Source organism: Lemur catta, chromosome 4 (assembly GCF_020740605.2).
Source record: "Lemur catta isolate mLemCat1 chromosome 4, mLemCat1.pri, whole genome shotgun sequence".
In the NCBI taxonomy this organism is placed as follows: domain Eukaryota; kingdom Metazoa; phylum Chordata; class Mammalia; order Primates; family Lemuridae; genus Lemur; species Lemur catta.
Window position 1 is genome coordinate 107,488,792 of NC_059131.1, and position 18,141 is coordinate 107,506,932.

General features: G+C 45.5%; 1 long non-coding RNA gene across 1 annotated transcript; it reads left to right on the forward strand.

Moving 5' to 3' along the window:
* Positions 1-9,987: 9,987 nt before the first annotated feature.
* Positions 9,988-14,657, forward strand: LOC123637385. Its single transcript, XR_006734829.1, has 3 exons — positions 9,988-10,079; positions 11,824-11,914; positions 14,344-14,657. It is a non-coding gene; the product is annotated as an uncharacterized LOC123637385 (long non-coding RNA).
* Positions 14,658-18,141: the final 3,484 nt, after the last annotated feature.

Genomic DNA, 18,141 nt, shown 5'->3' on the forward strand with positions numbered 1-18,141 from the left:
CCATGTCAACATTTGTTGTTTTGGGACTTTTTGATAAAGGCCATTCTCACTGGAGTTAAAAGATATCTCATTGTGGTTTTGATTTGCATTTCCCTGAGATCAAATGACTTTTAATATTGGTAAAATAAAATAAGTAATATTTGAACAGATGCCAAAAAATGTAAAGATCAGCATTAAGAGCATAGAAATATTATTTGTGTCTCCCAAGTTAAAAAAGGAAATGGAAACTTTTTTCAACACAAAAGAAGACAGGAAAGGAGAAAAATTGAAGAAACACTTCACTAGACTGCTCTTAGCCTCGCTTAGTTATTGCATTCCCTGGGCAGACAATGCAAACCAACACAAACATGAAATACAAAATACGGTAGCAAAGTGGGAGGGTAAATGTTAGGCAACTATTGGGACAACCAGCCTACTGTATATAAAAATGGATTTCAGATGGATTAAAGACTTAGATGTAAAAACAAAAACAAACAAACAAAAAGACTTATAGCCATGGCCAGGCACAGTGGCTCACACCTGTAATCCTAGCACTCTGGGAGGCTGAGGCAGGAGGATTGCTTGAGCTCAGGAGTTGGAGACCAGCCTGAGCAAGAGTGAGACCCTGTTTCTACTAAAAATAGAAGCGTTAGCCAGGTGTGGTGGCCTGTGCCTATAGTCCCAGCTACTCGGGAGGCTGAGGCAGGAGGATCACTTGAGCCCAGGAGTTTGAGGTTGCAGTGAGCTATGATGAAGCCACTGCACTCTAGCTGGGGCAACAGAGAGAGATCCTGCCTCAAGAAAAAGAAAAGAAAAGGCTTGTGAGACAATTTAGGAGACTTTCTGCATAAAATGCTCCACTTTAATACATTTTAAAATGTGATAGCTGCTACGAAAGAGGAGCCCAGGGTTCCTGAAGGAGAGACTGGCTTGCTGGGTGGCCAGCCTGCTGAGAAAGTGGCGTCCAAGGTGAGAACTGAGGATGAGGAGTCGCCCAGGGGAAGAGCTGAGGAAAGTGCCAGATTGCAGCTCAGAGCTCAGGCTCAAGGGCAGAACAGGGCTTACTACATTTGAGAAAGAGAAAAGAGGTCCTGAGGCGGAACAGTGCGGTCAAACCAGCGACCCACAAGACAGGCATGAGCTGAGACCGGCAGGGTGAGCAGGGCCAGGCCATGCAGGGCCTTGCAAAGTTCAAAAAACACTCACCACTTTGTTTATTGTCTGACTGCCGGGTGCACTGAGGTGTGTCTGGGTTTGTCGAGGCCCTGACCTTTGTTCTTTCTCCTTCTTTAGCCTCTGTGTCTACTTTTCCATGGGTGCAGGGCTCACACCAACACTTGCCAGCCCAGCCAGGGGCACCTGGCAAACGGAGTGTCTTGGGCAAACTGGAATTGCAAGTTCTAGAACATCTGAAGCTGTTGTGGTGAGGCCACTTGTCAAGTCACCAGCTGCAGAGGCTAGCAAAGAGCACTCTGCCTATGTCTTCCTCCCTCTCAGGTTACACCTTTGAAATGGGACCTGGCTATTCAAACTCCATGAGCTTGTCACTATATCCAAGCCTCTCCAGCCCGTGAAAGGTAAAACCCCACGAGGAGCCCCCTCGCCTTTGTGTATTTCTCTCTCTCTCCTCCTCCCAGCCAAGGCTCCTTCCCGCATCATCCAGGACTCCAGCAGGACGCAGATGGTGTGTTCAGATCAGAATCATTTGAGGAAGGCTTGGTCAAATGCTATCGTCAAAGGCATGGGCAGGTAGCTGAGAATCCCAGGCCTGGCTTAGAAGAGCTATTTCCACTCCGAGGCCTGAGAAGAGGTGGGAGATGACCTGGGGCGAGAAGGAGTGGGAGTGGCTGCTGGTGGAGCGAGAGCAGCAGCCCCTTCAGGAGGGAGCTGGGGGGACATGTCTCCCTCCCTCACCGCCTTCCCGGATCCCCTGTGGCCAGCTGTCATGGGCACCTGTGGCTGTTGCCTGTGTGCCCGAGACAGAGCGCAGCATGGGGAAGGGCTGAGCGTGAATCTGGAGGGACAAGGGGGTGACATCTGGCACATTTCCTCCCTCGTTGCTTTCACTCTGCATTTAAAAGTTGACTTTTCGCCACACTCCACTCAAGCTGCTCTCGCCAAGTCCACGCTGGACGTGGCGATCGCCAAACCCACTGGCTGCCTCTGAGGCCTCTCTGCTGAGTGCTTCCTCCTTCCGGAAACTTCTCTCTTATCTTCCTTGTAGCGGCTTTCTACTTCTTAAATGGCTAGTTCTCGGAAGCTCTGGCTGGCTCTGAGGCCTCCTCTTCTGGTAAAAGCCCATGTCCCTCAGGGTTCCAACCTCAGCTCTCCTCCCCTGTGGTTTTTACTACCAAGTACATCCTGATGATTCTCAAAACCATTTGTCTGATCTTAATCTCCCCTTAGCCCCAAACCCAGTACAATCTTCATGTCCGCTGGTCATCTCCACGTGACTGTCTCACAGGCCTTCGCACTCAACGTGCCCCTAACTAAGAGCATTGTCTGTTGCCGCCCAAGCCTACTCCTCCTGTGTTCCCTGTGGCAGTTGTTTGTACGACCGTCAGCCCGTCAGCTCCATCACACGGGCCAGACTCGGGCAGTCATTCTGGATTCTCATCTAACCCGGTACCAAACCCATCACTGACCCTGGCAACCCTACCTGCGAAGTGCTTTTCAAGTCTATCCACTTCTCGCTAAGCCCCTGACAATGGCCTGATTTCATTCAGGTCTCTATCGTCTTTGCCTGGACCCTCACAGTCGCACCCTAACTAAGCCTCCCGCTCTTCCCCGTTGACTCCATCTTCCTCGCTGCTGCCAAACTGATCTTGTGACTTTTCCACCTAAAACTTTTAAATGGCCAACTAAATAGCTACAGGATAAAATCCAACTTCCTTAATATGACATAGCAGAGATTAAAAGTGCGTGCATGTGTGTGTATGTGTGCATGTGTGTGTGTGTGTGTGTGTGTGTGTGGTTTCTTTTCTGATGCTCTAGGATGAGATGTCGCCTCGTTCTCCCCAGATGTGGGAATTATCTTCTTGGCACAGAAAATAGCCACCCTCCAACCTCTTTCAAAGGAATTAGTCAGACTTCTTCGGCTCTTTGAGGGTCTGAGACCCCTGGGAGCAGTCAGGGTCTTCATCATGGAAGGGGCATAGGAATAAGACCTTTGGGGTTTGACAGTTGAGGAAGAAGCAAAGCTGACTTCCTACCTGGGTGTGCCACTCTGGCTGAGTTAGACATGACACCTTGAGTTTATATGAAAAGTGGACATCAAAGAGGGTTCTTACCTGAGAGGAAGTTGGAGGTCATGGTAAGTAAATCAAATTGAGATTGGACTAGGAGTAGATCCAAAAAAAAAAAAAAATTAAATTAAATTTAAAAAAAGGAAGAATAGAAAAAAGAAAAAGTCAGTGGAAATGAATAGAGAATCGAGAAATGGATCTTGGTGCATGTGAGAATTTAATATATGACAACAAGAGTAGCTTGAATCAATGGGAAAAAGCTATCCATTAGGAAGATAAAATAAAATCAGCCTCTTGCTTTATATGAGATACAAAACTTAATTCAAGATGAATTAAAGACTGAAATGCAAAAAAATAAAAAATATAATTCTTAGGAGACTACAGGTAAGAGACAGAAGGAATCTCCTTACAAAAACCAGAAACTAGAAGCTATAAAAGAAAAAATGGACATATTTGACTACATAAAAACCAAAGGAAAAATTTTGTAAAGTTTTGCAATGAATATTTTGTAAATAAAGGTACATTTAGCTACAAATTTTTCCTATGACACACTAAAAATTTGTAATTTAAATATGTCCACAGCTTTGCCTTCTAGATTGTGACCACCACAATGACAGGAACTGCATCTCATTTGTTGTCATGTTCCATCATCACGCTGGCTGTTGTCCAAGGGCCACTGTAACCAAGTACCATAAGCTGGGCGGCATAAAACAGCTGAAAGTTATTGTCTCACGATTCCAGAGGCTAGAAGTCCAAAAGGAATTTGTTGGCAGAGACATGTTCTGGAAGATTCTAGGGGAGAATCCTTCCTTGTTTTTTCTGGCTTCTGGTGGTTGCCCACAATCCCTGGTGTTCCTTGGTCTATAGCTCCAGTGCTCTCATCCCTCTCTCTGTCTTGACATGGTTTTCTCCTCGTGTGTCTTTGTCTCTATGTCCAAATTGCTCTTTTCTCACACAGATGCCAGGCACCGGAGTAGGGCCCACCCTAATCCAGCATGACCTCATTTTAACTGGAACACATCTGCAAAGACCCCATTTCTAAAATAAGATCATGTTCACAGGTATCAAGGCTTAGGACTTCAACATATCTTTTTGGGGACACAATTCAACCCATAACAGGCATGCATACTTGATAAAATAATTTTTAATTTAATTGAAGTCATAAAATCTTCATAGAATTTTTACCAAGCAATAAAATTGTAGTAATCTAAGGGAAAGCGTAATGCAAGCAAAATATACACTGATTGTAGCCATTCGTGTCAATTGGGGGGAGTGAAGTAATAATAATAAAATAAGTAAATATGGGGAACATAAGGATGGGGATAGGGATTAGGAGAGATGTAATAGAAGATCTCTTTCCTTTTTACCTGTTTCCTTATACGAGTCATGAAACCCAAATGTAATAAAATTTCTACTTTACATAGTTTATGCCTTAATTGCATTTAGAGATAAACGGCTCACTACAGACTGAAGGTGCAAGGATTAGGGTTATTCAGACTAGAACACACATTCTTAAATCAGGGAAAGGGCACTACTTCTGGGGACCCTGCAGAGAGAGATGTGCCTGTGGTTAAAGAAAGAATATTCCACATAGCTGTTGTGTTCATTAACCAAACTACAGGAAACAAAGCTGAGTAAATCTTGGCTCGAAGGAGCACACAGAACTCAGGGTGAGGAAGCTTTGAAGGGGGCCTGAGTTTAAAAAAAAATTGAGAAACACTAGGCAAGTAGAGATGGTGGTATGATTCAGAGACGTGAACTGTAAAACGATTCACTGTTTTCATGGTGACAATGAAAGTCTGATTCTTCTTCTAGTCTAGGGGAACAGCATTTTCACAAATTCTGACTGAGAGAGAGGTCTCCTTTCTGGCTATAAACGAAGGAAGAGTTTTCTTCACTCTGTTTCTGGCCTGTGGTTAGAACTTTCTGGGTTCAGTCATTTACAGACTAGTAACTCCACTTGCAGGTCCCAAGGTTAGAAGGTTGATACATAAACCCAAAGAAAGTGAATTGCCTTGTTCTAAGATCTTGGAGATTCAAAATAGGGGTCTCTTCCCCAACACCTGAGAGTCTTGGGCTAGGATGAAACAAATTCCAGGCCAAAGTTGATGCTATCGTCCTTGTTTTCCTGGTTAATTCAATTAATAAATGGTACATGACTACAGTAGTAATTGAACAGTTGCAAGGGCTCCGTCATAGCCCACAGGTGTCCCTGTAATCCACAAAACCTACCTTCTGTGCCAGGTACATTGAATTCTTAATGGCTGGTTTTGTGGGAAGTAATTTAAGCCATAAGACTATCTGAGCCTTCAAAGGTAATATAGCTGTAGAACATATAGCAATTGAGATTCTTACATCAGATAACTGGGCCAAGGTCCAGAGACCAGCTAGTAGGCAGAGAGATGGCCGACATCCAGATATTCTTTGTCCCCAGAGTGGACTCTGAGCACTCTAATTCCTGCCGAGTCTTGGGCAACTGCTGTAGGGTCAAAGCTACTGAATTCCAGCAGTTCTATCTTTCCATAGGGACTAGTTCTAACATTTGATTCAACCCTTCCTAAGAGAATTAGGCAGCAATTTATACCATTCTGGAAAATGTTTTGCAAATGGAGCAAGTACTATAAGAAAGATTTGCAATGAGAAAGAATTAAGAAGTAGAATAACTTTTCCTACTTTTATCAGGGAGGAAATCTTTCCCAGAGGCTCCACTAGTATTCCTTCTATAGCTCATGGGCTAGAATTTGGTCACATGTGAACCCCTGGATCCATCACCAACAAAGGTGTGGAGTACTGTGGGTCATTTTAGAATAATCAGATTTATTCTCTGGGGCTGAGGAAGGAGCTACTCTCCCCTACCACACTGCTTCTCTCCCAATACCTGAGCAATCAGGGCTCTGTCGGCAAGGAAGATTTTGGTTGGGTAGTCAACAGTATGGATGACAACAACACTGGGGAAAAAATGGAAAATAGGGCACCGATTAATTCGGGTATCTACACACCACTCTTTATGTAACAGGGAAAATGTAATTTTGTTCCTGTCTCGCCAAAGTAGACATCATCCTTGAATGGGGAGGAAAAATTCTTCTCTATGTCCATGTATGTTGCAAGTAGTCCATTATAGATCCCACCACCAACTCTGAGATCAATCAGCCAACAGTAGCATAAGGTTGGCTCCTAGAGCCAGCTGAACATCTGAAACTTAAATCTTCACTAATACAGATTTAAAGTTTACTTTAAACTTTACTAATTTTTCTCAGAATTTGTCTGGTTTAATAAATTGTAAAAGCACATGTAAGGGAGAAAAATAACTAGAAATCAAGGAGATACTATGCCAACATGAAAATCAGAAAAGAACAAAGCCAACTTAATAACTGTTGAGCAAGACTTTGAAACTATATCCTTTATGTCATCCTTAATGACTGAATGATCAAATAACTACCCAGTTATGAGTAACAAAAATAATGTAAAATGAAAGACACTGCCACAGAAGTCAAAAAGCTAGGCTCCGTTGAGTACCAGGGATTAATTCTATTTTTGAACATAAAAATATGTGTGTGATGTATATAATTTTATTAATGGAAAACCCATTCCTCCTGTCTCAACTCAGATAAACAACAAATATTTACTGAACGTAGCTTTGAAGAGGTGCACAGTTACTACTTTGCCTAGAGCACCTGGTCTAGCTCCTTCCATGGGGCTGTGGGGTGCAGAAAGCCGGCCTGAAACACAGCCTGCCGTATTTCACCTCTGTGACCTTGAACAGGTCCTTAATCTTGTTGATTCTCAAATACTCATTTGTAAAATGGGAATAACCTCTCTTGCAGTGTTTTTGTTCTTGATTTGTAGTGATCCTTGAGACATGGTTGTTACTTTTAAGTTTAGTAAGAGCAATGGTTTTTAACATGTGGTCCCTGAACCAGCAGCGTCGGCGTAGCCAGGAATCTGCTAGACATGCACACTCTGGGGCTACCCCAAACTGCTGAATCAGAAACTCTGGGGTGGACTGATGGCAACCAGTGTTTTAAAAGGCCTTCCTGGGACTCTGAGGCTTATTCAGATTTGAGAACCACTGGGCCACTGGGGAGGAGCACTGGCAAGAAGCCAGACTGCCCAGGTGCAGGACCAACTTGACTTCCTACTATCTTGAGCAAGTGATTCAACTTCCTGTGCCTCGATTTCCTCATCTACACAATGAGGATAATAGTTATACCTATCTCATAGGGCTATTGTGAGGATGCATTGAGTTAATACCTATAAAGTGCTTAAAATGGGACCTACCCATACTAAGTGTTTAATAGGTGACAGCTGCTGTTATTAATCATTAATAGTCCCATTGCAGTTCTTGTTCTGCTCTGAACATTTCCCAGGCAAGGGTTAGCAGGATAAGGAGACAGGCACGCTGGGAGGATGACTTGGCATCCTTAAACCTTCCTCCTGTTCTGTGGCTTCTGCTCCACTCCCACCCAAACTGGTTTGGGGAAACTTGGGAACAGTAGGAATATACAAAAAACAGGTCTTTGCCAAGAAATTGCTAAGTCTTGTCATGTTGAGACATTCAGTGAGCTCCTTAAATTATGTTTGAACTGTTTATTGCCATGTATCATGGCTTTTAACAAGGTTGAACTTGTTCTGATGAGTTCAGCCTTATTTTTCAAATACTAATAGTTTTTCTTAAATTTAAGAAGTAATTCATAAAAAGGACAAATATTATATTATTCCACTTACATGTGTTACCCAGAGTGGGTAAACTTCATAGAGACAGAAAACAAAATGGTTGCTGCCAGGGCTGGGAGGACAGGAGAATGAGGAGTTATTGTTTAATTGGTACAGAGTTCCAGTTTGAGATGATGAAAAATATTCTGGAGATGGATGGTGGTGACAGCTGCACAACAATGTCAATGTACTTAATGCTACTGAACTGTACACTTAAAAATGGTAAAAATGGGCTGGGTTTGGTGGCTCACACCTGTAATCCTAGCACTTTGGGAGGCCAAGGCGGGAGGATCACTTAAGGCCAGGAGTTCAAGACCAGCCTCAGCAACATGGTGAGAGCCGTGTCTGCAAAAAATAGAAAAATTAGCTGGGCATCATGGCTCATGCCTGTAGTCCCAGCTACTCAGGAGGGTGAGGCAGGAGGACTGTTTGAGCCCAGGAGTTTGAGGTTGCTGTGAGTTATGGTGACATCACTGCACTCTAGCCTGGGCAACAGAGTGAGACCCTCTCTCAAAAAAAAAAAAAAAAAGGGTAAAAATGGTAAGTTTTATGCTATGTATATTTTACCACAATAAAAAATGAAAAATGAAGTATTAATACTAAAAATGTCATTCCAGTGTTGGACATAGACACTAGACAATAAAATATATAATTTGTTTGATGAGTGATAGGTGCTGAAAAGAACAAGAAAGTCAGAGAGGGGAGGGTGTTAGGGGTGGGGATACTCCTAGATAAGGCGGCCAGGAATGAGTGAGTGATAAGTGATATTCCAAATGCTACTGCTTCTCCTCCAAACATTACTAACTAGTATGAGTTACATACTAAAGAGATGTACTAAACCCTCTGTTGCCACATTGTATAACATATATATTTGTAGCTTAAGGTTCACTTTTTAGTGATCTTTTTTTTGAGACAGAGTGTCACTTTGTTGCCGGGGCTAGAGTGAGTGCCGTGGCGTCAGCCTAGCTCACAGCAACCTCAAACTCCTGGGCTCAAGCGATCCTACTGCCTCAGCCTCCCGAGTAGCTGGGACTACAGGCATGCGCCACCATGCCCGGCTAATTTTTTCTATATATATATTTTTAGTTGTCCATATAATTTCTTTCTATTTTTAGTAGAGACGGGGGTCTCCCTCAGGCTGGTCTCGAACTCCTGACCTCAAGTGATCCTCCCACCTCGGCCTCCCAGAGGGCTAGAATTACAGGCATGAGCCACCACGCTCGGCCACCTTTTAGTGATCTTTTTAAATAAAATAATTTATATTTTTATGTAGTTAAGTCTACTGTGAGTTCTTCCTCTTAGGTGAGCTTGGTCTTAAAGCAGCAGCTTTTTATAATTCTGTCAATTTCCCAGAAAAACTTCCCTTTTCTTATTTCCATAGACCCCTCTGATGCTCACTTATCTGAAACTCACTCACTTTGGGCAGGTGACAGTAAGCTATTTTCCTGTAAGGAGTGTCGGTGAGTTTTTACAGCAGTAATCTCACATGGGTTTTGCCCTCATTAAGTTGTAATTGTCCACAAACAGTCGTGCGGGTTTATGGTGACATCCAGAGCCCAGTCCCACGAGACTGGCCGTGGCTTGTGTGGCGGATGGACTATTCCAGCAGCAAGTACAGGGCTCTCTGGTTTTCTAAGCTGTCTCATCCATCCTCAGACACCAATCCCCAAATTAGTAGCCTCCCCTACTCCAAACCCAAAGGACTTCGTGGCCTCTGGCAAAAAGATGAGGAAACTGAGACACAACAATGTTTAAGCAATGTGCTAAAATTTACACAGAGAGTGACATTCAAAACATTTAATGACTTGCATGATAGACGCCAAAAACTGACCAATCAGAGCAGACACAAGTATGAACTCTGACCAATCAGAAGAGAGGCCAGCTGTGACTAACCATTATGGCCCCCCACTGAGAACGGGCTCTTCTGTGGTAGGTGGGGCCGGGCTCCGCGCCTTCGCTCCGCGCCTTCGCTCGCGCCGCGCCCCGCCGTCCCGCCGTCCCGCCGCGCCCCGCCACCCCGCCGCGGCCCTCGCAGCGGGGAGTCCGGCCCGTCGCTGCCCTCGCGTGCTGCGCGGCACCTCCCGCTCCCGCCCCGACGTCCACAGAGCCGTCTGTCGCGAAGGACGAGGGGAGAGTGAGGCTGTGCGTCCCCGGGGGAGAAGTGGCGTTGGGGTGTGTGCGGGGAACCGCCTCCCGGAGCGAGGTGCGAGCGGGCAGACCCGATCCGCAGAGCGGCGGGGAGCGCTGTCTCGGCAAGGGGTGACGGTTCGGCGTCCCCAAGATCCTGAGAAATGTGTGGGAAGGGAATGGATTTTATGCAAGTACATAGGATGTGGTTTCAAGATATTATCGTTATTACTATGTTGTTAAAGGGATGGTGACCCTGGAAGGGTGAAAATGTTGGGAACACTTGAACAGACACGTTGAAAAGCCAGGGGAAAGTTTAAGAACACATTTTCGGAGTCAGAGCTCCACGTGTGGCTCTGACACCTCTTAGTTAAGTGACCTAAGTGAACCTTCCTTCCTAAATCTCAATCTGTACAATGGGTACAATAGCAGTGTGCACTCCCCAGGGTAGCCGTGAGGGTTACAGGAATAACGCCGAGTGTCGTCAACGGGAAGCTCAGCCAATGTCCAATGTCGGGCGCTGCTGCCCAGAGCGGTGACACCGTCACTGCCATCGTCACCAGCGGGAGAGGCCGAATGCGCCGCTGTGAGAACGCGGCGGCTGCGCGGGGAAGGGGCTGTGAGCTCGGGAGATCACCCAGGAGCGGACAGGGACGTCGCAGAGAAGACGCAGAGTTAATTTGGCTTTAGGGAAGAAGAGGAGCCCTTGGGGCACGGGTTTGATTGCCCACAGATCTGAGAAGTCTGACAGCGGCCCCCAACCTTTTTGGCACCAGGGACTGGTTTCATGGAAGACAGTTTTTCCACAGACCTGGTTGGTGGTGGTGTGGGAGGAGGCGGGGCTCAGGCGGTGACGCGAGTGGCGGGAACGGCTGCGAGCACAGACGACGCTCCGCTCCCGCCGCAAGGCCTGGCTCCTAAGTGTCGCGGAGGCGGTGGGGTCTGGTGGAGCTCTGTGGCCCAGTGCCTGACAGGCCACTGCCTGGCGGGGGGGGACCGCAGTGGTAAGAGAGCTGGGGAGCAGGTGAATAGGGGTTCTAAAACACCTAGGCAGGTGACAGCAAGCATGTTTTTTAGACTAAGGGCATCTCAATCTGGCAGATGTTATGCTTTGCTTTTTCACTGCCTCTCTGGGAAGTTGAAGGTGGTCAGAGGGTAGAGCCCATTGATTTTGTCCTTTTACACACTATCTTTTTTTTTTTTTTTTTAAGACAGAGTCTCGCTGTGTTGCCCGGGCTAGAGTGAGTGCCGTGGCATCAGCCTAGCTCACAGCAACCTCAAACTCCTGGGCTGAAGCGATCCTCCTGCCTCAGCCTCCCGAGTAGCTGGGACTACAGGCATGTGCCACCATGCCCAGCTAATTTTTTCTATATATTTTTAGTTGTCCAGATAATTTCTTTCTATTTTTAGTAGAGACGGGTCTCACTCTTGCTCAGGCTGGTCTCGAACTCCTGACCTTGAGCGATCCTCCCGCCTCGGCCTCCCAGAGGACTAGGATTACAGGCGTGAGCCACCGCGCCCAGCCTACACACTATCTTGATTAAAATGTTCTCTAGGTGCCTTTGGTCAGCAGAGGCGAGGCGGGGCGGGCCGAGGCCGGACCGGGCGCGGCGGGGAGGGGGAGGGGCGAGGCGAGGCCGGGAGAGGCGGGGCGGGGCCGGGCGCGGCAAGGCACGTACTCTCAGGCCCTGTTGGAGGAAATGTCAGTACAAACTTCTTTGCAAAGCAACTTGGCAGTGTATCTCAAAATGCCTTACAGTTGGCCATCCATCTGGGCGCAAACTTCGCAGCAGCCTCCTGTGGAAAGCATCAGAAATGGCCGCTGAAAGGGAGGCCTCGGTGTTGCGCACGTGAGTAACAGGTAGCACATAAGAAGGAGGCTGTAGAGAAACTCATAAAATTTTGATCAGTTGTTATATCTGGGGAGTGGAATTATGAAAAACTACTTACCTCATTTTACTTTTAAGACTTTCCTAAATTTCTCCAATATGTTACTTATAAGAAAAATATGTTTAAAAATAAATGGATGTTTAGGGCAGTGAAATACTCCCCTGGATACCGTGATGGCAGACACAGGCCATTGTAGCTTTGTCCAAACCCATGGAATGTGCAACACGAGAGGGAGCCTGATGTAAACTGCTGACGCTGGGCGACAATGACGTGTCAGTGGAGGCTGTAGGCGCGTTCACTGTGACAGATGTGCCTCTCTGGTGCAGGACGTTGATAGTAGGGGAGAGAGTGGGGGTATATGGGAGACCTCCGTTCCTTCTCAATTTTGCTGTGAACATAAAAGTGCTCTTTAAAAATAAAAATAAAGTCTTTTAACATACATTAAATAAAAATTCATTTCCTTTTTTCCATTCCTCCTCTGCCTCTCTCACTTTGCAAATCAAGAGCCTGGTTATTCTGGTAATGACAGGCACATGATGGCCCATTGTAGACTTTGTCCTTGGTCCTCCTCTCTCCCTTTTTTGATTTTGCTATGGACTCTGGACTGGGGTCATGTGGCTTCCTCCAGTGTGACGGAACCCTGCAGGACATGCCTCTCAACAGTTACATTTTTGGGGACAAAGCCAAACTGGACAGGTCACTTCACCCATGGGGACTCTCCAGGCTTAATTCGGCATTCTTTGCTTAAAGTTCATCTTGTTTCAGAGATCTCAGAATAGGCCCCAGGAAGTGGGAAAAAGAGGGAGGAGGGAGGGTAATAGCTTTCTTATCCAGTAATATATTTTCTTAGCAAATTAAAAGTCATACCTGGTATTCTCAGTTGGATTTATCTTGGTCGATGAGAACATGTTTAGTCTCAGACCAAGAAGAAAACAATGTGTTTGAGCTTGACATTTTTGCAAGAGAATGAAGGTAGCTCCTTCTCTGTGTCACGCACTGTTTTAGGCCCTGGGAATCTATCTGAACAAATCAGGAAAACTTTCTGCTTTGATGGAGGTTATGTACTGGGGGTGAGAGTCAATGGTTAATAGTGCAGTGAAGAAAAATGAAGCAGGGTAATGGAGACAGAATGCTGGGATGCAGTGTGTGTGTGTGTGTGTGTGTGTGTGTGTGTGTGTATTCCGTTAGACAGAACGCTTGGGAAAGGCCTCTTAACAAAGAGATACGTGAACAGAGACCTGAAGGAAGTGGAGAGTGAGTGTCTTGAGGGCTTTCTAGGCAGAGAGAACAGCAAGTGTGAAGACCCCAAGGATGAGGATGCTGCGTGTGACTGAGGAGGAAAGAGGAGGCCAGTGTGGCCAGGGATGAGGTTGGAGAGTTTTGGGAGGGCGGGACCATGTGCAACTCTGCAGGCCTTTTAAAGGGCTTTGCTTCTCGCTCTGAGTGAGATGGGAAGTCACAGAGGGGTTTGAACAGAGACATGACATATCTGCCAGAAGTGGTTCTCAACCTTGGCTGCACAGTGGGTCTCCTGAGAAGCTTCTAAAAAAATCATGATGCCTGAGTCCACCCTCAGAGATTCCAAGTTCATTGGTGAGTCCTGGACACCAAAATTTTAAAACTTCTGGGAAGCCAAGGTGGGAGGATCACTTGAGTTCAGGAATTCAAGACCAGCCTGAGTAAGAGTGAGACCCTGTCTCTACTGAAAACAGAAAAATTAGCTGGGCATGGTGGCGCATGCCTGTAGTCCCAGCTATTCAGGACACTGAGGCAGTAGGATCACTTTAGCCCAGGAGTTTGAGGTTGCTGTGAGCTAGGCTGATGCCACAGCACTCTAGCCTGGGCAACAGAGTGAGACTCTGTCTCAAAAAAAAAAAAAAAAAAAATTAAAACTTGATTTTAATGTGAAGCCAAGGTCAAGAACCATGGATGAAAGGGCTCCCTCTGACTGTTACGAGAAGAGAGGAGTGGGGCCAAGGCTGGAGGTGTGGGGACATTTAGGCCAGGGCAGGGAGGAGGCTGGCGTGCTCCCAGCAGTAGTGATGGAGATGGTGAGGAAAGGTTGGATTATGGAAATAATTTAAGGCAGAGCCCTGATCTAGTACTGCTACTGCTGCCGGGGCCGGGGGGGGTGCCGACCAACAGACCTAAAGCCTGTCTTCTCAGCTGGTCTCTATCAGCAAGAAAGGTGAGTTTTGGCCTCCCTGTTTACTTTGTGCTCTTTCTCAACTTGTTGAGAACCTGGACGGGAAAGAAGGATGCTATTTATGGGAGAAAATCCTTAGGGACCCATAATGAACCAGTGTGTGTGCACACACATCTGGCCACACTCAGCTACCCAGGGGCAGTTGCCACATTGGTGGTGAATTATATTATTATATTCCACCAGGGAGAAGACAGAGGCAAGATGTACATAAGGGAATGATGCCAAGAATGTACCCTGGAATCTGAGGGAAGGTGAGACTATCTGGTGAAGAGGAGGTGGTATGACTGATGGATCATAGGTCATGGTGGGGTTAAAGAATTGTTTGTCAAAATATCAAGTTGAACACCTTAATTGTATACAATTTCTGTTTGCCAGTTATACCCCAATAAAGACTGAAGGATAAAAAGAATTGCTGGACTCAGAGGGGAGAAAGAGAGAGAGAGAGAGAGAGAGCTGGAGGCTGGGTGTGGTGGCTCATGCCTGTGATCCCAGCACTTTAGAAGGCCAAAGTGGGAGGATCGCTTGAGGCCAGATGTTCGAGGCTAGCCTGGGCAACACAGTGAGACCCCAACTCTACCAAAAATAACAAATATTAGCCAGGTGTGGTGGTGCTCATCTATAGTCCTAGCTCTTGGGAGGTGGAGGCAGGAGGATCTCTTGAGCCTGGGAGTTAGAGATTGCAGTGAGCTGTGATCATGCCACTGCCCTCCAGCCTGGGCAACAGAATGAGACCCTGTGTCATACGGAAAAAAAAAAAAAAAGAAGAAGGAGGAGGAGGAGGAGGAGGAGGAAGAAGAAAGGAGGAGGAGGAGGAGGAGGAAGAGGAAGAAGAGGAAGAAGAAGAAGAAGAATAAAGAAGAAGAAAGAAGAAGAAAGAAGAAGAAGAAGAAGAAAAGAAGAAGAAGAAGAAGAAGAAGAGGAAGAAGAAGGACTGAAAAGATAAAAGGGGATGGGAGTGTAACACTAAGACTGTAAATAGATTGTTAATAAAGACAAGGTCTACAGCGTGACCGTGGCAGGGGCTGAGGGGGTACAGAGGACAAAATCACTGAAGCAGAGGAGGCAACAGTGAAAAGTGAAAAGAGTACTGAACTCAGAGTCAGAAATCCTGGGTTTGAGTCCCTGTTCAGTCACTGAATAGCTGTGTAATCTCAAAAATGTACTCTACCATTCTAAGCCTCCATGTCCCCAACTGTAAAGTGCCAGTCTGGCATGCAATGGAAGACCCTAAATGGCGTAATATATGTAAAACTGTTTCATAGGCTGGAGAATGCTCTCTCTTTGTGAGGGACTGTAACCACTGGAAAAGGATGCAAAGTAACATTTTCTTAGTTAGTGAACCAAAGCAAGAGTCAACAGAGCTCCAAACTTCAGTGTCTGGGATGTTGCGTAAGCTGAGAGGCTACCAAAGGACAATAATAAAGCAGCTGAACGGATGACTCTTTGAGACCCTCCTGTTGCCAGTCTTTCCGGTTCTCTTTCTGTGATGAATAACTCTAGAAGTATAGTGTTTAATGACATGATTCCCTTTTGCAGATAAGAGGAGTGGCTCTGATGTCAGGGAGTAGGCACAAGGGCTGAGAGGAGAAAGATGGTTAAGTAATTCAATCATCCAGTAGAAGAGTGGTTACTAGATTTAACTTGTGTTGGAAACTGTTTTGTTCAATCATTTTAAAGGAATCTGATTTAAAGGAATCAAATACAAACGTCATGAAGACAGGTTGGAAAAAACACAGCACTGGAAGAAGGAAGCTATTGTTTTGGAATGCCTTGTTGAGAAAAACATTTAGCACACCTGCTAAAGAAGCCCATGTGACATTAGAATATATAATCATAAATATTTTAACATTTGTAGACACCATGTTTTTTCAAATTTACTTCATTTGACTTTGTCTCTGGCTCTAGTAACTCTGATCTTGCCTGTGCCCCCATTATCTGACTCCCATCTTGCATTTCACCCTTCTAAGAATAGGTCCCTGGCCAGGCATGGTGGCTCACGCCTGTAACCTCAGCACTTTGGGAGGCTGAGATGGGAGGATCACTTGAGGCCAGGAGTTCGAGACCAGCCTGGGCAATATAGAAAGCTAGGGTAGCAATTTTAATAATAAATAAAATAGAATTTATGATGAAAAATAATCATAAGGGATGAGGAACACATGAAATGTTGGTTAAAAGTACTGTAGATCATGAACAAATATGCACCTAATAAGATAGCCTTGAAACACGTTAAGCAACAACTTACAGATTGATAGGCATTTAAATGTCCCCCTAAGAAACAACTAGATCAAGCAGGCTTTGGTGAAGATCAAGCTGACCTGAACTCATATCCCCTTTTCCACCAGTTACTGGCCATGTGACTTCATTAAGTTGCCTAGGCTTGGTAAAGCCTAGTATTCTCAATGTGAATAACAGGAATGATAACGTCAGCCTCCTAAGATTGCTACAAGCTTTAAATGAGATAATAGACGAAAGTTTTCCAGTACAATGTTTGGTTCACAACTGGTAATTCATAAATGGCTACAATAAAAATTGTTCTTTGGATCCCTTGTCCCCACCCTGCCCGATCACCTGCTATGTCCCTATTGGGTCTTTTTGATTTTGAATACAGACTACGCCTGGATTTTCCATCATCAGAACTCTAGGGATATAGCAGAAAGCTGAGACGAAATTTAGAGAAATGCAACATCTTTGTACAACTCAAGGGTGATATTCAACTAAAACACACCCAGGAAGGCTGTAGGTTGTTTATAGCTGCATCCACTTTGAGGCAGGGCCTGTGACAGTTGTCAGTGTGTTGTCTCTCAGCTCCAGTTACATAGCTGTTTGATAACAGAGCCAGACCCTGTAAACATTCCTCCTTTTCCAGCTGGCAGAATGTCAGGTTTCATCAATAAGGCACTGGAGTGACACTGAAAGGACAGAGCTGCCGAAAGATAGTTCCCTTCTAGGGTCTGGCCCTCCATTAACATTATTCGGCACGGGAGCCCAACAACCCTTGTGGACAAGCTTCTGCTGCACCCGAACACCTTGCTCTCCCGCCTGTGACTTCCAAGCAGGTCTGATCTGCCCACACCCTCTGACAATAGAGGCTGCGTCTAGAGACCAGCTCTAGCCTGTGCTCTCTGGCCAGTTCATACCACTGGCAGGTGTGTGTTCTTGTAGCCAAGAAGGCGTCTCCTAAGCCCTTAATTCCTTCTTGGTCTGTTCTCTTTAGGCCAGAGGGAAAAGCTTCTTTTTACTGCACCAGCTACTTCTGAACCCCTGGGAGGCCTCTCTTACGCCTTTCAATGGTTAATCAGTTTCTCCTGGTGAACAATTCTTTATGTTAAAGTTTCCCTACTCAAATATTGGTGTGGTTTCTTTCTCCTTGCTGGAGATGTATATGATGTTTCTCTACTAAACTGCAATTGTTATCAAAGATGCATTACTGTATTAAAGTAACCTGCTCTCTTACCCACTAGGGAAGAATCATCGCCAGCTCAGTTTTAGAAAGAATAAGGCCAATATGTAGAAATAGGCAGGATCAGAGAAGTGCAATGAAAGGGGAGAAGACTTAGCAAGAGAAGCTACATTGGTCTGCATAATAAAGAGCCGGGGAGAGTGAGAAAGAAGACGTGGGAGGAAGGAAAACATTGCAGGCTGAGTGTGGGAGGGGGTCTGGATTTGAGAAATTTGATGGGGCTTATGAACTGTGTTTCTGTTGATGTTCTTTGTGAGATATGAGTAAAGATTGAAACTCAGTGTTTATTGCTTTGGGTCGCAGGAATACGCTTCTTCATCTGTGCTTCTGCAGAGGTTCAGCCACACAAGCACCTGGGCTGAACCAGGTTTTTACTGGTTAGTCTTTTATGTTAGGGAAACTTTTCATTTGCCCACACTTTTGTTTTCTGATGTCCAAGCACTAATATGACTAAATAATGTTGAAAATTCTGTGTGTATCTGTTTTCAACCACCTGAAGAAGCATTCACTTCCTACAAATG